The 22,943-nt window shown below is 38.8% G+C and overlaps 1 protein-coding gene and 2 long non-coding RNA genes across 4 annotated transcripts in view; 2 read left to right on the top strand and 1 right to left on the bottom strand.

The window, feature by feature from the left end:
• Window positions 1–22,943, top strand: part of LOC306865554 (cytolytic toxin-alpha-like) — a 73,299-nt gene that overhangs the window by 4,855 nt on the left and 45,501 nt on the right. The window lies entirely within an intron of this gene.
• On the top strand, window positions 76–12,591 carry LOC306865555. Of its 2 annotated transcripts, none has more exons than XR_013783877.1 (3): window positions 76–162; window positions 9,272–9,341; window positions 9,811–9,947. It is a non-coding gene; the product is annotated as an uncharacterized lncRNA (long non-coding RNA). The 2 variants fall into 2 exon arrangements; XR_013783876.1 differs by lacking the exon at window positions 76–162 and adding an exon at window positions 9,130–9,185 and having other exon boundaries at window positions 9,811–12,591.
• Window positions 2,632–6,133, bottom strand: LOC306865556. Its single transcript, XR_013783878.1, has 4 exons — window positions 5,797–6,133; window positions 5,110–5,273; window positions 4,161–4,253; window positions 2,632–3,444 (listed from the first exon to the last, which is right to left on the bottom strand). It is a non-coding gene; the product is annotated as an uncharacterized lncRNA (long non-coding RNA).

Below are 22,943 nucleotides of genomic sequence, written 5' to 3'. Positions count from 1 at the left end.
AGATGTGAATGGTTACAAAATGCAAAATATAATGTTTACAGTTAAACAGTAGTGTCAGATAACAAAGTATAAATACTGGCAGAGCAGTGGCAGATCCAGGGTTGGGGCCAGTGCTGAAATGTGATTGACCTGTGCCTGAACCAAAGAGAAGAGTTATAGTAGGTATGAATGGTATCATCAGTTGGCCTACGGTAGCAATCAAGATAAAAATAAATCAAGTTGTGAATTTGAAACTTATTTCAAGACTGTATCATTTACATTGTTGCACCTGTAGGTGGCAACAAATGACTGTTTAAATAATGTATGTCATTGAATCAATCATTCACTAATTAAGACATCATTTAAGTTATTTTGAGTGAGTCATTGAATTCAGACCAATTTAAAAAAAAATCAATGTACATTTTTTTTATTTTCTTCAGAACCATGATTCTCTTATTACATGATTCTAAATTTATATTGGATCCCATAACATGCTGCTGAGACAATGTATTCAAGACATAAGCTAGAAAAAGTTCAAATAGGGTAATGTCTTACATCCCTATAGTTCCAAATAAAATCAAGAATCTTTGATTCTGCTAATAGAGATTGTTTTTTTTGTTGTTTTTTTTAACTGGCATTTCAGAAAAGTTGTGACAGAGGCAAAATAAAAGCTAAATTGTTTTGAAAAACTCCACAATAAGTAGCTGAACTGCATAGGTCAGGGTATCATGACTGAAGAACATCAAAGTCACATTTTAATGCAAGATTGCAAATAAATTAGCTCCTTATCACCTACAGTACCACACATACTATTGTGACAATTTTTAGGCAAATATCAGTTAGTGCTAGAGAAAAGCAAGAGTGTTGAAAATGAGCCAAGAAGTCAAGACAGCACAGCATTCATTGCATGAGACCAGGGTGGAGCTGACAACAACCTAGCAGAGCAGATGGAGCTGGAGACTGCAATGGAGGAACTAACGACAACCCCAACAAAGCTGAGGGGACTGAGAATCTCCATGACAGTGCAGGAGACCACCACAGATGAGTGGACAGAGCTTTAGACCACACTAAAGTGGGTGGAGTTAGAGACCCCCAGTGTGGAGCAGACAGAGCTGGAGACCACTTTGATGGGGCTGATGAAACTGGTGACCAACTCAGCAGACAGAAAGGCAGGGAACTCAAATTCAACCTCCGTGGTCAAAACAGGACAGGCAGGGAAGACAGGAAGTTCAAGAATGATCTCAGAGGTGGCCAAGACAGGACTGAACTCTGGGGCTTGAAGATTTTCTGGAGTAGAATTATGAGCTGAAGCGTGCTCTGGAGTGGACTCATGGACTACATACACCAATCAGGCATAACATTATGATCACTGACAGGTGAAGTGAATAGCACTGATTATCTCTTCATCACAATACCTGTTAGCGGGTGGGATATATTAGGCAGCAAGTGAACATTTTGTCATCAAAGTTGATGCATTAGAAGCAGGAAAAATAGGCAAGCGTAAGGATTTGAGCGAGTTTGACAAGGGTCAACTACAGCTCTTGTGGGGTGTTCTTGGTCTGCAGTGGTCAGTATCTATCAAAAGTGGTCCAAGGAAGGAACAGTGGTGAACTGGCAGCAGGGTCATGGGTGGCCAAGGCTCACTGATGTACGTGGGGAGCGAAGGCTGGCCCGTGTGGTCCGATCCAACAGATGAGCTACAGTAGCTCAAATCGCTCAAGAAGTTAATGCTGGTTCTGATGGAAAGGTGTCAGAATACACAGTGCATCACAGTTTGTTGTGTATGGGGCTGCATAGCGGCAGACCAGTCAGGGTGCCCATGCTGACCCCTGTCCCCTGCCGAAAGCCTCAACAGTGGGCATGTGAGCATCAGAAGTGGACCACGGTAGAAGTCTGCTACCCGAGCCCGACAGGTCCCGAAAAATGTGCGGGTTTCGGGTCGGGTTCGGGTTTGTAACTAAGAAAAACTAAATAGGCTATATATAGTTTGCGTGCCGTGTGCTTTGCCTGCTTGCTGTGTTGTGGTGACCGGCACGCGCGAGAGAGAAAGTTGCGTGCGCAGATGTGCATCTGCTACACAGACCACAGACACTCAGGCTCTACCTGTGTGTCTGTGGTCTGTGTAGCCCAGGGGTGGGCAAACTTTTTGGCTCAAGGGCCACACTGGGTTTTAAAATTTGACAGAGGGCCGGCCCAGTAGCAGATTATGAAACACGATCTCATGAAAGTGCGTATCTATACCACAAATTAATTTCTAGTGCCATTTATACACCAAAAATGTTTTTTGCATGCATACACTGTAAAAAAGTTTAAGCCAGTACAACAAAAAAAATCTTAGTACCAATTTCCTTCTGCTTTTTTTTGTTCACTCAACTTTTGTAAATAACAGTTATACTGACTAAAATTAATTTGTCAGTCATACAAAAAATATTTAATTGGGTCAACTTAAGATTGTTAGTTTTGTGGAGAGGTGCAACTATTTTTTAACAAATCTTTTTAAGTTGCGCCAATTCAACATTTTTGGTCTGTAGAACTCAATGTCTGAAGTTGAGTGAACAAAAAAATCCTATTGGAAATTGGTACTAAGTAATAATACGTTACGACTGGAAACTGCAATAACATTGCCCAAGTCAAAAACTGAAAACAGTGAGTCAATGTTAACAAAACATTTATTTTTGTTGGAGGCAAAAGTTGGTTGGTAAGTGTAATTTGCAACACTGCAAATTGAAATACTGCAATACAGTAAAACAGTTTTACAAAACACTGCCAATGCACATGAGAAACAAACGTTACAAATACTTTTCAAACTTAAAAGAGCATCCATCTACAAAGTAATGGCGCACCTAAACATGAAACATTTAAATATCAATTGAATTAAAATATATCAAGTAAACGAATAAGCATTTGGCTTTTTACATAATTCAACCCAGTACAAGTCTTAAAAATTCAAAATATTTAAGCCAAAGCGATCAACAATGAAAATTGAAATACTGCAAGTAAAACTCAACACTGCTGTTAAAACTATTACAAAGCACTAACACTATGTTATATGTATATGAAATCTTGATAAACAGTAGCAAATGTAAACATAAGCATTTTAGTTTTAGAGAATTCATGGCTAACTTTTAAACACTAAAAGCATCTTAAACTGCCTATACAGTAAGTAGCTTATTCTTCAGGGACTGAACTCTGTTGGTGCACTTTTCACCCAATCCCACAAAGATGTTCTGCACTGCCTCAAATGTGTATTTTAGTCCTTTTGAATACTCAATGTTCAGTGCATAGAGAAGTCCAAAGAATACCATGAAAGCAGTAGGAAAGTCAGGTAGGTCCTGCATGACCAGTTTCCTCCAGAATGATGCCGAAGTTTAGACATGTCTTTGTTGTCTGTGAGATATCGTCCTCCATGACTTCAAGGATGCACAGTTTCACTCCTCTCGTGTAGGTCTCCTCCAAATCACTGTCCTAAGAATTATATAAATTTAAGGAAAAATTGTTGTGCATATGTACAAATATAAAAAAAATAAATCAAAGCTCAAACTCTAGCAAAAAAAACATGGCACTGTGACAAGCAGGACAAGGATAAGAACCATGGCTCGTGACTCACAAAAGAGGCCCGGATGACTGAAAGGATCAGCGACAACAATGCAAGACGAGTGAAGACCAGGCCTGGACTATTTTTGGTATGTTTTATTTATGTTGCTGTCGTCCGTGAGGGGCTGCTGTTTCAATTTTATTTTGTATTTATTTTATATGATTAAACCTTCCCTGATCCTTTAACTGTGTTGGAGCTGAACCCCAGGAAGGAGGAGGCAGGAACCCGGCAAATGTTCACAACTTTAATCAACATAATCAAAACATAATGTAAATAGTCCAAGCCTTTATCCTTCACTGTCGTCGCTCCTCCTTTTATCAATCCAAAGCTGTTCTGTGAGACAATCGAAACCGGTGCTGCACGCAGGTGAACTGCCTTATCAATCACGCCACCGGCCTTGCACCATTCTCACGGCTCTCAGCCTCGTCCTGCTTGCCACAGGCACAGTACCTGTTAACCTGATGTAAATACTTGATGAAAACAAGCCACATGGAAACTGTCAGCACCTTTATTAAATATAACCACACATTTCATAAAATAACAGTGATCAATGAAAATATGACATGAACAAAAGCTAAAAACTTACCAGACAAGTCTTTGATATTGCATCGTGCTCCCTGAGGTACAAGGGGAGACCCCGTAAAGCTGTAGCGTGTCTGTGTGATAGGATGTCTGTTGTCTAGAGGGAGATAAATCATTTTAATTATGATTTACTTCTGCATGAATCCTTAAAGATCGTTTAAAAAGACTTAAAGGGATACTCCACTTTCAAATGAAAATTCTGTCATTATACTCACCCTCATGTTTCAAACCTGTATGAATTTCTTTCTTCTGCTGAACAGAAAGGAAGATATTTAAAAGAATGTCAGTAACTAGACAGTTTTTGGTACCATTGACTTCCATAGTAGGAAAAAAAATATACTATGGAAGTCAATGGTACCAAAAACTGTCTGGTTACTGACATTCTTCTAAATATCTCCCTTTCTGTTCAGCAGAAGAAAGAAATTCATACAGGTTTGAAACAACATTTCTGTGGATGGTTTAGACAGGTATAGTATTTCATTCAGACTTTGAAAAATGTGCTGTGTAGCACTTCTAGATACACATAGTTCTGTCTGCATACAAAGGAACAAAGAAGCTAACTTCTTCTCAAGAATTTTGTCAATATCTTCAACATCAGCAGCTTCTACATGTATATCATACAATGTATCCTCAAAGCATTCTGAAGCAGAATCTAACCAATTATCAGAGTCTGTGCGATCGTCAGTTACAACTAATGAACTATAATCACTTATTTTGCATTTTTGGTGATGTTTGCACTTGTGGCTATGAAATGTTACATAGACATTAGTTTTAAAATTACAGTGCAAAAATGGGCATTGCACGGTCTCATTCCTTTTCAGATGTGTACCCAGATGCAAGTTTTTTTTCAGTACAAACATTGTGATAATCACATAGGTCACATTTAAATGTAGCTTGTACTGTTGTTTTATCAGAATTTGTGTGGACCCTATATAAATGAGTTTTCAACCCACCTGGTGTTTTGAAAGAGCAGACACACTCAGGGTACAGGCACAACAATGGTTCACGTCGGCCTGGGCGCCAGTGCTTTAGCCTGTAGTGTCTCAGCAGCAGAGTTTGACTGGCACAATTGTATTTACAGTATCTACACTGCATGAAGTTTGCTCTCAAGGTAGATCTGTTTAAGAAAAAAAGAACACAAAGTGAATGATCAGTTTCATAAAAGGCAAATAAATGAATTAACAATGAAATAGACAATGAATTTATACTTATGCTTTTAATTTTTTATTGTATGACAACTGCTGCACAGAGATTTTCAAAAATCATTATCTCTTCAGAACGTTATCAATTAATCTAACTTACTACTGTTGTAGCAATTAATCAGAATTCTTAGCTGCCCTTCAGTACTGTAACGTTATTAGCAGATGGAGAACCATGTAGCCTAATATAGCTGAAGTCAACAGAATGTGCACGACTTCAAAAATATTACTGTGCAGCAAAATCCATCGCAACAAAAGATAAAAACTTAAATATTTCACGTAACGTTGAAATGATTAAAAAATAAAGCTAATTTAAACATTCAGTAATGTTTATAACTTACAAAGTAAAGTTAGCTGCTAGTGGTGTTTCTATTTTTCCAACGAACTAATATCAACTAATTCAGAAGTAAAGTACAACAAAAACAAAATAAAATCACTCACCATATATAGTCCTCTGGATTATTATCGCCACGTGCTGCCTTGTCTGTAATAAAAAAAAATTCTCCGACCGCTTGATGAACACGCCTTGTCTTCTCAAGTTGTTTCTCCCGCATTAAAAAGTGAACGTTGACGTTGACTCACATCAAGGTTGTGCAAAAGTCACGTACTGAGGGGCGTGGTTTGGCCCGATTGGAAAAGATCATTTTTATCGTAAAACATGCTGCTAATTATTTTTAAATGTATGTATTATTCAAATGTAACATTTCAATAAAAAATAACTCCTAATTAGGCTAATTGTGTTCTGTTCTGTCTTTGAGGGTATTATGCAAACTAGTGAGATGAGGCGCCCACTAACGAACTTCACAGTAAAAGTCTTCCTCCGCCAATTTAATGGTGCCTCACTTAAATTTCCTCCCGCTTTTGAAAGACTTCAGTTCAATTTTGACTTCATTTCCTGTGTGTGTGTGTGTGTGTGTGTGTGTGATGAAACTAGTATTTATCAGAATTACAATAGCACGTTAAGGCAGCATAGTTTCCTGAGTTCACAATATACTGCTGTGCACAATATACTATACAATATATTATAATTTATACAGTGGGCATGATTTAATTTATTAATACTATTATTCACTAATACTTTATTTCCAGACTAAATAAAAAAAATAAAAATAAATATATATATATAACTAGCCTATTATTAACACTATTACATTTGGCACAATGAAGTTATTAAAAAAAATAACCAAACAACCATTTTTCTTCAATGTCCCATAAACAAATGGTATTAGTATTTGCTAGTGGGAGGGCAGTTCCTAACTTAACTTAATAAGTTGGCCAAATTTTTTTTGGATGAACTTGCAAAACCTTGTTCACAAAACTAAACGTTTTAAGTTTATGGAAAAAAACTTGGTTTAGGTTGAATAAATGTATTAAACATAGTTTTACTGACTTTTTCATAGAAATTTGCTGAGCCAACAAAAAAAAAAACAGTAATTTGAACCTTTTTCGAGTTGGATTTTTTACAGTGTATGCTACGTACTGTAAACCCCTTGGTTAGGATTAGGGGTGCGGAGTGCGTGCCTATTACACCCCATAAAGTGCGTATCATATGCACACGAAAACTGCGTATCATAAGCACTACAGATACTATTCGTGGTATTCGCACTTTCATGAGATCGGACTGAGCAAACACATTTACGTTGTGGCAACGTCTGCGCGAAATTCAACAACTGAGAGAGGACATTCTGACAATACATTTTTTATGCTAAATATCCCCCATTTAGCATGTTATGTTTTGAGGTTAATTTTTAATTAGTCAGATGTTAGATAATTATAGCCTATACTTTTTAAATATTGTTTATCCTTATTATTATTTAATTGGCCTAACAGTAAATTAGAAACAAAACACCTGCAAGTGTACACTTAGAAGAGTAAAAATGACAGAAGGTTACGTTATTTCAACTTTATTAAAACTGCATATGGCAATCAATTTGCACTTCCAAAAGTCATACATTTGTGGAAAAAAACGAAATAAACAAATATACAAATTTATTTTAAGAATAATAAAATAAAACAAAAAGCAAAGGCAGATCAGACCATTTAATGAACAAAACGCTTGATTCTGCCGAACTACGAGACAGCGCACCAGAGGTCACATAGGGCAGCAAAGGCACTTGTGCGATATGTCAAGCAAACGGGTATAATAAGTCAGTTATCAACAACTGTCAGGCAAATGTCAGACACCAGGTTTAGCACGGTGTTCCTTACCTTGGATTCAATTAAGCAGGTGTACGCTGAGCTTCGAGAAAAACTTGAAAGCCGAGGGGAAAGCCGAAAAATCGACGAAATATCTCCAGATGTCTTGGAGTTCCTGCTGGAATTTCTTCGCCCATTTTACCAGGCTCAGAGGGAACTAGAGGGTGACCAGTACCCCACACTTAACCTGGTTGTTTTGTGGCACGAGAGGCTTAAGTGCCACTGCAGACCTGTGGCGTCAGACAGTCCTCATCAGGCCATCATTCGTGAGCGGCATCTTGAATGGCTGAACCGCAAATCAAAATCCAGACACTACATAAGATTGCCATATTCCTTTGGCCAAAGTTCTGTCAGCTCCGTATGCTGTCTCTCCCTGACATAGGATATCCAGCAAGAAGCCAGGCGTCGGATAGCCAGCTTTACCACAGGCAACGAGCCAGCTGAACGGGTGGCTGAACCGGCCACTAAAAGAAGCAAGATAGTGGCAGAGTTTGAGGAGTGGGTAAACGTGCCCCTCGGTGAAACCGCAGATGAAGTTACGCAATACTCCAGCCGCAACCACGACATGGAAGAAGAGAGGGATCTCTTGGGTTGGTGGAAAAACAACAGCGGTGTTTTCCCCTTACTGTCAAAACTGGCCCGTAGTATCCTCAGCATCCCTGCAAGTAGCAGCAGCAGCGAGAGGAACTTCAGTGCAGCTGGACTAACTTTCAATCAGAGGAGGACGGCGCTGAAACCATCAACTGGCGATGCCGTTCTCTTCCTTCATAACTCATACTGTGAAGGATATATTTGTATAAATAGTTTAGCAACACAGTGTGAACTTTTTAAAGTTTAAAGTTTGAGTTCCAGAGAAATTTGTGACTGTTACACCTGTTCGACCACAGCAAAGTTACGTAATTGGTAAGTTTTTATCTTACTGCTGTGCTGATAGGGCCGCTGCGCCTACATGTATTTGTTTACCGTTTCAAGCAATCATTAAATACAACATATTGCAAAAATGGTATTTATTTGCCGTGAGAAAATACAACATATTGCAAAAATGTTATTTATTTGCTGTGAGAAATAGAGTGGACCTCGGGTTCGGGTCGGGTTCGGGCTTAACATGTAAATGTATTTGTCGGGTCGGGTTAATTGATCGCGGGTACGGGCCGGGTTCGGGCTTCAGTTTAAAGCCCGTGCAGACCTCTAGACCACGGAGCAATGGAAGAAGGTGGCCTGGTCTGATGAATCACATTTTCTTTTACATCACATGGATGGCCAGGTGTGTGTGTGTCTCTTACCTGGATGCTCTATGGGAAGAAGGCAAGTCGAAGGGTCAGGTCTGTTTTGGCAGCAAAAGGGGGACCAACACAATATTAGTAAGGTGATCAGAATTTATGCCTGATCTGTGTGTAGCCAGGTTTAAATAATGAGAAACCCTATTTAGCTGTCTAACCCAGTCACGAAAGGGTTAACTTTAATTTTGTATCTTTGATGGACTTGCAAGTGAACCAATGGGTGAATTCTATGAGGCACTGAGCTGACCAATCAGCTGCCAGCTAGGCTCCGTTACAGTTACGCCTCTAGTTTCGCGTCACTGCACGTTCTTTTGGCGCTTGCACTTGAGCATAGGAGGCTGCCTTATCTGCTTGGTAAGATAAAAAAAAAAATATGGAGTGAATTAAACAAGTTCTGTAATCATTATTGCTTATACTGACTATACCTTGTTGTAATATAGAGTGTAAACGAAAGCTGTGCCTGAATCCACTGTTGTCACGGAGCTAAAGGCAGTGAATTCCGTTAAAATGGTGAGTTGTTTATCTAGGCATCTGAGTTCGCTAATATATTCATGCTAACAGGCTTTTGATGCCCATTTTTTCATTTAACCTAGTCTGTTGAGTTTGAGTTCGCTAGCATCTATGTTAATCTGTGTTAATGGGTGAATCAATGCAAAGGTGCTCATTGTGTAAAGCTGAAGATGTAAAGCCTGCTGTGTGCATATGTTAATAAGGTAATTAGCCACAATAGGCTAGCGAAACACTGGTTAATGTCTTTGAAACCAACAAATTATTTTGTTTGTGGGTTATAAAAAGAAATGTATAAATATAGTTTGATACCTGAGAAGAGACATGAGAGCTGTTGTACAACGAGAGAAAGATTTTTATATTGCATTATAGGTGTACTGAAATATTATCTCATTTTATTTTGTAGTAGCCTGTAGCAGTCCATTTATTCATTGAATGGCAATTGAAAGAAATGATTTGGCCTTATTTATAGGTCAGGCTTTGGTAAAGAGTTGGGAACATCGTGCAGAGATCCTTTCCATGGAGTGATACAGATCCAGACGTTTTTCCAGAGATTCATTGATTCCCAGTCCGGGTGGCTGGGTGGCGAGCCAATCGTGTTTGACAACGAATCAAATTGCTTTAGACGAACTGCCCGGGTCATCCTCTTCATCTTCATTGTGGTAGGCCAAACACTAACTCAAAGTAAAAAAAGAAAAGGGCCCCAACGGTGAAACTGAACTTTTGTCAACCAAGGCAAGTTGAACCGAGGACGAACTGAGCTCAAAGATACTGAAAAAGAGGGGTTTGTGTTGTTTACGTGCGCACTTTATTATTTTAGTTTGTTATTTTTCATAAATGTGTTTTTTGTATGCATGTTCCACCCTGTGAATTTAATACAAGTTATCTAAACTGTCATTCTGGTGTAGTATTTTTTTTTTATATTCAATTCTCAGGCTCTTAACAATTTAGTGTCTTCTGATTCTGGTCCAAATCATATTCATGATAACCTCTACGACTACTTTTGACTATTAAACCTATGTACCTTATTTCTACTACCTCGTAATAAGGGTTACATGTGTATTGGTGCATTTATATTTGCATTCATTAGCTTATGTAAATGAATTATTGTACTCAATTCATAGCAAATAAGCACAGTATAGCAACCATAACAGCATTATACAATGGCAACGCAGGCAGCCTTCTGCTGGAACCCTTATTGCCATTATATACAGTGGGGCAAAAAAGTATTTAGTCAGCCACCAATTGTGCAAGTTCTCCCACTTAAAAAGATGAGAGAGGCCTGTAATTTTCATCATAGGTGCACTTCAACTATGAGAGACAGAATGGGGGGAAAGAATCCAGGAAATCACATTGTAGGATTTTTAATGAATTAATTGGTAAATTCCTCTGTAAAATAAGTATTTGGTCACCTACAAACAAGCAAGATTTCTGTCTCTCACAGACCTGTAACTTCTTCTGTAAGAGGCTCCTCTGTCCTCCACTCGTTACCTGTATTAATGGCACCTGTTTGAACTCGTTATCAGTATAAAAGACACCTGTCCACAACCTCAAACAGTCACACTCCAAACTCCACTATGGCCAAGACCACAGAGCTGTCGAAGGACACCAGAAACAGTGTAGACCTGCACCAGGCTGGGAAGACTGAATCTGCAATAGGCCAGCAGCTTGGTGTGAAGAAATCAACTGTGGGAGCAATTATTAGAAAATGGAAGACATACAAGACCACTGATAATCTCCCTCGATCTGGGGCTCCACGCAAGATCTCACCCCGTGGGGTCAAAATGATCACAAGAACGGTGAGCAGAAATCCCAGAACCACACGGGGGGACCTAGTGAATGACCTGCAGAGAGCTGGGACCAAAGTAACAAAGGCTACCATCAGTAACACACTACGCCGCCAGGGCCTCAAATCCTGCAGTGCCAGACGTGTCCCCCTGCTTAAGCCAGTACATGTCCGGCCCGTCTGAAGCTTGCTAGAGAGTAGTGTTGTCAAAAATATTGATATTTCGATAAATATCGATACTGAAATATCTGAACGGTACCAATATTAATTTCCCGAAGTATGGATACACCGATACGTGCACCACACGTGACCGCACTCGTCTCCTTCGCTCTGGTTAAACAGCAAAAGTGAAGTGAATAGAAAGATGACTGCTCTGGTTGTTAAAGAACACAGCAGGAGCGCTATCTGTAGGGATCTATGATCTCCGCGATGCAGAGAACGCCACGGAATCCAGTCATAAACACGGAATTTACAGTTTAACGCGGAATGTCACGGAATTTGTCAAAGTTTGGATGAATTAATCAAAAGTAGGTCATTACACAAATCAAATCGCGATATGGACTAGTATCTGTAAATATTAAGCTGCGAAAGTGGATTTAAATATGAATCCTGCATGTTCTGCGCGTCTCTGTGTGAATGTGCTGCACGTGCGGTTGTGTTTACTAATGTGGCGCTCGCGGTGATTTCAGCGTCTGCCGTCTCAATGAGGACATAAATACATCAACAATATCTCCAGAACTGATCTGAAAGGCACTTTACGAGCATTTTACCATTTAATTTGAGTAAAACTAGCGTCATATCATACACACACAGAACTTTAGAAGTATTCACGGCAACCCGTCAAAATAAAAGTTCGGTTTAACTTAGCCTATTAAAGACCGTGTGCCAGAAATAGGCTATATTACTATTATTTAGTAGAATGTACATAATACTACTACTTACTACTACTGTTCATTTTTTTTTTTTAAAGAAATAATCACAAAATATTTTAATTTTAATAGTAAATCCCCTTCATTTGCCAAAAATGTAAATGTTTAATTTTCACTAATTCAAATATAAATGAATTAAAATAGTTTTATGCCTTCATCTGATATCCAGTAAAATTTAAATACACAACACAGAATTTCTGAGGAAAACACATTTCATAAGGCTACTGTAAGAATAAATACAAATTGTTTGTATGCATTCAAATAATAGACATGCTAAAACACAGAATTTGGTAACAATAAAACATAAGGTGAGAAAAAAATAAAACATTTCATACGGCCCTAAACGTGTCATTTTTGTTACACTTTTAATAAATTAAATGTTAAATTGTATAATTTTCATGATTTTAATGAATTAGACATGCTTTTAGATTAATAGCATTTAATTTGACCATTAAAAAAAAAAAAAAAAGAGTCCAGAAAAATTCAAACGGAAAAAAATGGAATCCAGAAAAATTAAAATGGAAAAAATTGAATGTAGAAAAAAATAAAACGGAATTTGTGGAAAAATAAAAGGGATTTCATAGGGCCCTATATCTGGAAATATTTTGGTTATGAAGCAAATGAGAATATCAACAAATAGAACTTTGGATTTTAATTAGTACATGTATTAGTAAACGTTAGTTTCAATTAACATTTAACTAAGATTAATAAAAGATTAATAAATAAATCAACAAATGCAGTGCCTCAAGACATTTTTTTGTTCATGTAAAATATACCGCATGTTCTCGACTTGTTACATTTATCTTTAAATTAAAAAAATTACCCCCTTAATATTGTGGCAGTTTTTTTCTCCGTGGTATCGAAAATGGTATCGAATATCGATATTTTTCAAGGTATCGTATCGAAGTTAGAAATTGCAGTATCGTGACAACACTACTAGAGAGCATTTGGACGATCCAGAAGAGGATTAGGAGAATGTCATATGCTCAGATGAAACCAAAATAGAACTTTTTGGTAAAAACTCAACTCGTCATGTTTGGAGGAGAAAGAATGCTGAGTTGCATCCAAAGAACACCATACCTACTGTGAAGCATGGGGGTGGAAACATCCTGCTTTGGGGCTGTTTTTCTGCAAAGGGACCCGGACGACTGATCCGTGTAAAGGAAAGAATGAATGGGGCCATGTAGCGTGAGATTTTGAGTGAAAACCTCCTTCCATCAGCAAGGGCATTGAAGATGAAACGTGGCTGGGTCTTTCAGCATGACAATGATCCCAAACACACCGCCCGGGCAACGAAGGAGTGGCTTCGTAAGAAGCATTTCAAGGTCCTGGAGTGGCCTAGCCAGCCTCCAGATCTCAACCCCAGAGAAAATCTTTGGAGGGAGTTGAAAGTCTCAAAACATCACTGTTCTAGAGGAGATCTGCATGGAGGAATGGGCCAAAATACCAGCAACAGTTTGTGAAGACTTACAGAAAACGCTTGACCTCTGTCATTGCCAACAAAGGGTATATAACAAAGTATTGAGATCAACTTTTGTTATTGACCAAATACTTATTTTCCACCATAATTTGCAAATAAATTCTTTAAAAATCAGACTGTGATTTTCTGGATTTTTTTTCTAATTTTGTCTCTCATAGTTGAAGTGCACCTATGATGAAAATTACAGGCCTCTCTCATCTTTTTAAGAGGGAGAACTTGCACAATTGGTGGCTGACTAAATACTTTTTTGCCCCACTGTACAAGGCAGGATTCTTGGATATTGCAAGGTGAAGCAAAAATGAAGATAAGGTAAATGTATGAATGATTACATTTTAGACACATTTTAGACAACTTCCGTTTTGATAGTTAAACATGTGTATGTTAATGAATTCCAATCATTCGTAAATAGGGCGCGTGTGCACGCTCATTAACAATTAGCTTAATCCCCGCCGATGAATTACAGCTACGCAAATTGCGTGTCCAGGAACGCAGTGGAATATTCTGGTCTAGTTTCTCAGGTTTGGCTCCAGTATATTGCATAAATGCAAAAAAAAAGACTCATAGGCCTTATGCCTAACAATAAATATTCAACAAGGTGTGTTCACTAAAGTGCTTTTAGCCAGCTGAAAAATGTCAGGTGCTCTTCTGAAAACGACCAGCTGGTGGCGCTTGAATACGCTTGTAACGTAATAACAACGTAATATTAATATGTAATTTAAAGCAATAGTTTAATTTAGCTCAAAGGGAATCATTTCTGATTTTATAGGGATTTGAACAGAATCAGTGTTACGGCGATTCACTGAACGAGCCGTATAACAAACTGCACTGGATATTAACATCCAAATATAGTGAAAACACTATTAAACAGCATTGTAACAAGATCGGCAGATTAAGACATTAACTTGTGAGCAGAAAACACAAGATACTTCTCTTTCAATATAAATCAGATTGTATTTATATAAACCTAAGACATAAACTAATCTAAAACATGAACACAAGCCGTCACACATTCACACGTTGCAGAAAGAGAGAAAGTGAGGAAAGGATGAGTTTAAGAGAATGGAAATGTGAAATCCCAAGTTTACAGCAATATGTTCAATTGCATAGACCTGAACAACCATCAATCACTTATTTAACCCTCGCTTTGAGTTTCTCAATGAGGCTAAGATTAGTATTAACTGCACCTGATTCATATAGAACCTGGAGGTACTTGCTTGCTTTGCCTGTGTTACGGGGTTTCCTTTGTCTTGTTGCAGAAGGGGGTTCCCCGAAGTCTCTGATTGGTTGAGAGTTCAGTAGTCTTTGAAGTGAGGTCTTGAGCGTTGGCTGAGGATGAGGAGTTGGTCTGGTTGAAGTTTGAAGGAGTGCAGTCGGAGCTGGACTTTGTAGCAAACTTACATTAGAACACGAAACTCCACGGAAAGAAAAGAAACTAAAGTAAAAGAATAAAATAAAAGGATGTAACGAGACAAAGTTGTTTTCCTTCTCATTATGGCACGTGGGCCAGAGCACGCTCAGAGAGAGAGAGGGACGAGAGAGATGAGAGCATTTTTTTGAAAAAGAGTGAGAGGGACAAAAGATGGTGTCCTGAGCTTTTAAACTCGGCTTTCAGACCGTCCCATCTGGATGTCTTGATACTAGATAATTAGATACTGTCCTTGCTTGGGGAGTTGCTTTGTGTCTCCACCAAATCATAAATCAACTTGTTATCCGTTCAGTCAGAGGTCCGAACTTTACAGGCTCTTGCAAAGTATACCTTTTGAACATGATTTCTTATAACAAGACTATGATGCATTTGACAAATAATTGATTGGAAGAAACATTTAAAGCATGAATTTTCTAACTCATACATACTAAACATGAATACTACCCTTTAAGGCTTAAGCTATTCAATACTTTTAAATGATTTAAAACACGGATAGTCAAATGTGTGGTTTACAACATATGGGGTTCTGCATACAAATTTCCTTTTAGGATGATTTTATGGGCATATGAAAAAGAAAGTCTTTGTATAGTTCTATGGTGAACGAAGGCGTTTTCTTTAGAGAAAGGAATTCAAGTCTGTTTTGTCTTGTACGGGGGAGCCAAGAGAGAGTCTGTAGCTAGTGATTTTCTATCACAGGTTTACATGTGAACATCAGTCTTGATTATTTGCAACACATTTGACAGTCTCCTTCTTGAATTGGAATTATTAATAAGTGTTCTTTTGTCTCAATGTTGCAAGCTGTTTTGTAAAAGAAGCTTGCTGGTTAGTTTGCTTGCTTCAGACTAGATTTATTACATCCTGTTTCTTGGAGCCTCCCTGAATTCCAGCTCCTCAGGTTTCAATGTTCTGATCGCATCTTCGCTTTGTCTGATTTAGCCTCTGATATCCTACAGCTTTGATGACACAGCCTTTTCCCAGCTGAGATGGTTTGGTTGCTATGATTTGGAATATCCACGGCAGTAATGTATTATCAGTATCTCATTTTGAAGAATATTACTGAATATAAAAATGCAGTTACCAGCAATATTAATTTCTCTATTGTTGTTCAGTTGTTGTGCAAGTAGGATGATTGGTCGGTGTACTATATGTCCCTCCCTTCCTCCTTTGATTGGACGGCTGGGTAAAAAGTGACAGTGACAATTGCTGCTTTTTACCCAAAGTTAACAGTTCATCAACTCTCAGCTACAAAAAAAAAAAAAAAAAAAAACTGAGCAAACGAACTTGTAAAATATTATGATGGCAGTGCATCAAAATGCATTGTCATCAGTTTGCCAAAAAGAACACAAAGTTTTAAGCACCATTTACAAGGAGCAGGTGTATATTTATTTCGTACCAACTAACATTTTGAAAATATGAACACATTACGTCAGAACAGCTTTACGAATGATTTACACAAAAATGAGTTCTGCTCGTGTTTCATGAATGAGGCCCATTGTCAGAAATTTCACCAATGAAAATAAAGCCCTCAGAGAACTGTTGAGCGTTTCCAGTCCCGGCGCCATGGGCGGGCAATGGGGGGCCTGGCCCACCCTGTGAGTCACTAGTGCCCGCCCTGGAAGAGCCTGCTGAGTAAAGAAAACACTGTACTATTCAAACATCAGTTATTATTTATTTACCCTCGCATTGCGAAAAAGCGGAGTTATCAAAAGTTATCATTTTGTATTCTATATAACTCCTTAATAAAAATAAAAATGTGTTTGGTCTGATTTTTTAAAAATAATTTTAAACGTATTTGATTGGTTTGTCGATAGTGAGCGCGGAAATGCTTGGTTGTCTGCTAAGCATAGCGCTACCGCTTAATGTTAGTTGTAATTATTATTATTTTTTTTAAATGCTGAGCGATCTCGTGTAGCAGTGCTATGGATATACGGCGTTTCTATAATCAAAAACCACCCCAAAGTTGACAGGAGAGGGCAGTAGCAATGTAACGTTAGGTGAAAGAGTTCTATGTTGTATTGCGTCAGTGGAGTGGTACGTCAATTCTTCCTCGTTTTTTTTGTCCATTTACTTCATAATTTGCCCATTGGCCTCTGATCATCATGGCCTCCTAACCATCCCCATATCTACTGATTGGCTTCATCACTGTCTCCTCTCCACCAGTAAGCTGGTGTGTGGTGGGCGTTCTGGCACACTATGGCTGCCGTCACATCATCCAGGTGGATGCTACACACTGGTGGTGGACAAGGTGATACCCCCCTTACTATGTAAAGCGCTTTGAGTGCCTAGAAAAGCGCTATATAAATGTAACAAATTATTATTATTATAATTAATGATATTATGCATTGCAATGAGGTTGATCTCATTCGTGCCCCCCATGAAAAAATTAAATGCCCGTCCGTGAATTTGTGTTTGGCACCGGGTCTGTGCGTTTCTGATCATCACACGGTGGTATTTCATTAATGAATCCACATTTTTAAATGAATCGAGTGAATCAATGATTCAGTGAACCATTCATAAACGCAGTCACTTGCTTCGTTTTTGAATGAATCGAATGAATGAATAATTGAATGACTCACTTAAGACGGGGATTACCTACTGGCACATTTAGTTTTACATTTACATTATTTCACTATTTATTTGTATTTTTGTATGCTGAATTAAAATGTTTCTTTCCAAAGCTACTTATATTTCATATATATATATATATATATATATATATATATATATATATATATATATATATATATATATATATATATATATATATATATATATATATATATATATATATTATTTATTTATTTTTTTTTTTTCTAAATTAACACGATAATTATCTTTGCGGTCTTTTAAAAAAACTTGTCCATGCTTAGAGCAGAACTAATATGCATGAATCATTCATAATTTTACTCGGCTAACAGCAATACTCATTTCTGATTCTTCAGTCACACCACCACAACTGATAACAGACCGCTCGAGCGGGTACTGCGAGTCATCTTGAGGTAATAAAATATGATGAAATTCATATTTTGTGGTGATAAGCAAGATCATTTCACAGTGGGGTCTTGTATCACCCTGAAAACATTTTTTTACATAAAAAAAAATCTGCTGACTGTACACTAGCCTTCCCTGCAAACAAGCCTGCACTGACCCTTTACGGGCTGCCAGCGCAGGGCACCCTGAGAATTTTTTCATTGGCCAAATGTTGGCCCCTTAACACTGGCCCAGCATGGGCAGCCCTCTCTTAGCCTCCAAGAAGCCTAAGCGCTGTTTTATTGAAAATAATAAAGTTTGAAGTCACCGTTATGGAGGTAAGCTCTTGCTTTAGTTGGGCAGAGAGTTTTTCTATCATTGGAATTTAAAACTAGTTAGTTTGGCAAAGTTAAAAAGAATTAGAAGAGGTGTGCGCGTTCGTTCATCTATAACAAAAAGCATCGGACGTGTTAGTTAAAACAATAAGATACATTTGTAAAAATCTGTTGCGCTTTTAAAAAGTTTGAGTTTATGACAGATACAAAGTTAAATAATATAGAATTGTTTTATCGTACCATGATGTGAAATAAAAAAATATCAGAACGTTAAACAATAGTATAAGATACCTGTAAAAATCTTGTAACATTACAATTTAAAAGCTAGCTTTTGTCCCAACTTAGAAAATTAAAAGAACAGACTATTTTGACGCGCAGTCCGTTAGACAACCTCTCACTTCTGTATGAAACTCAGAATGAGCTTTGGAGCACTGCGGTCAGACCACACCTACATCAACGCCCCCCTAATGCGGGTGTAGCGATAGCCTCCCTGTTGTAACCCTGTGTTTAAAAAGCGTGTTGAGGATAACTTATCTTCACCTAGACACAAAATACGTATGTAGGTTTTGCGAATTTGGAAAAAACTGAAAATTATTCTACAATGGCTGAGGTAGCAATACCTAAAACCCCCGAGAAGTCCGTTGTGGATGCTATGGACAATCTCATTCTAGCGCCTAGGAAGATGAAACACGGTCCGTGTTTGACCAAATTCCTCCACAAACCTTTGGATAACGTTAAGTGTGAGTTTCATTTATCCGGTAATCGCATATGCGGTTACGACTTTGACAAGACCAACAGAGAGGTCAGGCTGAGCACCGTGGACGCAGATGAAAGATTCACGTACGACACCAGCGATGACCCCGAACTGTTTTTCACAGTAAAAGACTGGTGTTTATTTTACAACTACGTTTGGCGTGATTTAAAAGACGGATGCGATGACCCTCTATTCATAGGGGAATGGAACGGTGTCACACCTGGAATGCGATACAGAGTGGGGATCACGTTAATAAACACAGCGATGATTACATCTACATACTTTGTAGCGATACCACAGAAGGTTTGCCTGAAAGCGTTTGGCCGATATCTGAAGAGGATCATCTCAAATACTATAGCATTAAATTCTTGTTTCAATGGAAAGATGTGCCTGCGTTAGAAGACATATTCGGAAAGATTGACAAATTGTTTAAGTGGTGCGAAGCTTTTGATAGATACAACAACATAAAAGTGAAATTGTTTCACCCTGAATGGTGTGTGACCAGTCGGAGAGGTGTTCACGTAGCACCGCCTACATTCTATAGCCATTAAAAACAGACCCCGGCAGGACTCTCAGAGGAAATAAGCTTCGACCGCTAACGACAGCAACATGTCCCAAGAAAACGTTTCAACAACACCTAGTTGTGTAGGCGATGACAACGCGTGTGCCGCATGGACGTCTACGGACAACATCGCCTGGTTAGACAAATTTTGTAAAGAACCGGGATATCATAACCTCGCATTCTTGGCGAAGTACGGACCGTCTCAATCTATGGCGGACAGTGCTACAGGCTCTGATACCGTCTCGGACAACGTCGACGGGTGTATCGGTGTAACCGGTTATAAAATCATTAAAGCCATTGTCGGGATCATTCTGGAACATCTGGTAGACAGACAGTTACAAAAAGATTGTTATGGCTGTACGACGGATCATCCGTCGCAAACGCAACATTCATGTCTCTATGAGGCTCCTGCATACTATCTTCTCGGGTGTTTTGAAGAACTAAGGGGTAAAGTGTGTAAACCTGACCTAAAACACATTCTGGCCCGAACATTGAAACTGTTTGGTTTAACCCCACACCTCCAAAGGATTCAGGGTGTTGTCGATGGTGTTCTGTGCGAGCTCAGGGATGAAATGTTCATAGTCGGAGGATTGGCTGAACTCAGGACAACGCTTGTGAACGAAACCTGTGAACAGGCTGTTTACGACGCTGTTGACAACTGGAAGAAAAGTGCTCCGGCAGGTTCCGACTAACTGGGAACATGGGAAACCTCTGCAACACAGCCTGTCTGACAAAGCTCTTATTTAAACGACACATTAAGAGAGAAATAATACATTTATTGTATAAAATTATCGATGATGAGAATGACTGTTATGTGGATAATAAACGTTTAATGAAATTAAAAAATCAGATGAATATTGTACGATGTATGTCGGATGAGTGGAACATTCTTGAAAATATGTCTGAATATGAAGAAAGTCTTAAAATTGGTAACATTTTGTGTCTTTGTACTTATGTAACCGATGTGTGTGTGATGACCTTGTCAAGAAAAGAAGCAACGGATGTGTGTGAAATTATCGATGTATTAACCGAATATATGATTGAGAAAAATATTGTAATGTGTGCGAAATTCCTTCAATATCTAGATGTTGTGTAGCCAATCATATTTAATGCTTGATTATCGCTTGTACAGCAGTTGTAAATAAAAATCCTTGACACTAACAGCGTTTGTCATTATTTTCTGAAAAACACGGTTTTCTGAATTAAACAAACAGATGTCTGAATTAATGAAAAAAGTGTACTACAATCCTTCAGATCCAGGATCTTTGGGGGGTAAAGCACGGTTAAAACGCGGAGTGTTACAGGAATACGGAGTAGCTCTGAAGGATAAAGAAGTGACGGATTGGTTAGCATCTCAGGACGCCTATACGTTACACAGAACCGCACCTGTCAAATACAAGCGCAATAGGGTGGTGGTGTACGGAACAGATGCGTAGTTTCAAGCAGACCTGGTTGATATGTCTGCTTATTCGAAAGAAAACGATAATATAAAATTTTTACTAACGTGTATAGATATCTTTAGTAAGTATGCATGGGCTCGGCCACTGAAAAATAAGACTGGGAAGGAGGTTACCAAAGCGTTCGAATCTATACTCAAAGAAAACCGTGTGCCGCAAAAATTACAAACTGATAAAGGCACCGAATTTTTTAACAAACATTTCCAACAATTGATGAAAAAGCATAACATACATCATTTTGCTACGGCAAGTGACGTTAAGGCGTGTGTGGTAGAATGTTTTAATCGAACACTTCGCGGAAGAATGGCTCGATTTTTAACAGCCGTCAATTCAAAGCGTTATTATGACATCTTACAAGATCTTATAGATGGATATAACGCGAGTTATCACAGAAGCATTAATAGCAAAATAATATTAATAATAGAGAGAAAATAATAATAATAATAATAAAGCTAAAAAGAGTAAGATATTGTAAGGCTGGCTCTGGGCCCTCCGTGGGCAAGGCATAGTTTAGGCCCAGGACGAGCCATCTAGGAGAGGAGCTGCAGGGCACAAGGACCAAAGTCTCACCCCCGGCCGCCACTCACATGCCATGTTTACCTCACATATGTACTGTATATGTATTGTTAAGTGTATGATGCATTAAAAAAGTGTGACGTGCAGTGTGGAGCCAGCCCAGTGCAAAGCCCAGGCCCCCATGCTCATGTCCCACTTACCCTGTGTGTGTCTGATATACATGTATGCATTTTTTTTCCCTCTATTTTTCCCCTTTTTTTTTTAAAGAAAAGAGGAGAGGTGGCTCCTTCCTCCTCTCTCCTCTTCCCTTGCTTGTTTTAAAATAGATGTATGTATACCGTCTAGTGATGCATTAAAAGAAACAAGGCATGTAGTGCTGGACCTGCCAGAGGCAAGAAAACCAGGCCAAAGCTGGTACAGGTTGGAGATACAAGGCCCCGTATATTAATAATAATATACTTTCCCATGCATCGACTTAGCATAATGAGGAAAGAAGTGTCGAGGTAAACAAGGCTTGCCATCACAGCTCATCCAGACGCCATCCGTCACTTTACAGCCACACTTTTTCCACAGGCTCCTCTCTGCCTGTGAGGCAAAGGCCTGCATGCTCTGTAAAGAAGAGGAAATGTCTGGATTAGATTCAGATAGCAAAGTACACTCTGTGTCTTTTGTCTCCTTAGCCGCCGCGGCCTTCGCAGCTGCGTCAGCTCTGGCATTTCCTGTGGATACGAAATCTTTGTTATGGGTATGTGCTGCACATTTGCAAATGGCTATCTTGTCTGGCAGCAGAATGGCCTCCAGCAAATCTGCCACCAGAGAAGCATTCATTATTGGGCGCCCATCTGACTTTAAAAATTTTCTGTGTTTCCACAGTGCTCCAAAGTCATGCGTGACACCGAATGAATAACGCGAGTCAGTGTATATCGTTACACACTTTCCTCCCATAAGTTTACACGCTTCAGTCAGCGCCACAAGCTCCGCTGCTTGTGCTGAATAATTTGCTGGCAATGAGCCAGATGCCAAGACGTCAAATTCAGTTGTTACTGCATACCCAACTTTATTCTGGCCTGTTTGTGGATCTTTGAAAGCCGAGCCATCCACAAAGAGGACATTTTCGCAGTTTTCAAGTGGTACATCAGAAAGATCTGGACGCGGTGTACACACTTGTTCTAATGCAGTTAGACAACAATGGTGCTCCTCCCCATCCTCCTGCGTTGGAAGGCGAGTAGCAGCATTCAAGGTTGTGCATCGTCTAATAGTGATATTCGGCATATCAAGCAAGATAGTGTGGTATCGTAACCACCTAGCCGTCGATAAATGCAATGTTTTCTGTTCCTGCAAGATCATAGACACAGCGTGTGGCACATTTAAAATCAGGTCAGAGTAACCT

Source organism: Barbus barbus (assembly GCF_936440315.1).
Source record: "Barbus barbus genome assembly, chromosome: 47".
NCBI classification, from domain to species: domain Eukaryota; kingdom Metazoa; phylum Chordata; class Actinopteri; order Cypriniformes; family Cyprinidae; genus Barbus; species Barbus barbus.
Note: the sequence above shows the minus strand (reverse complement) of the source record. Positions and strands in the feature narration are given on the sequence as shown.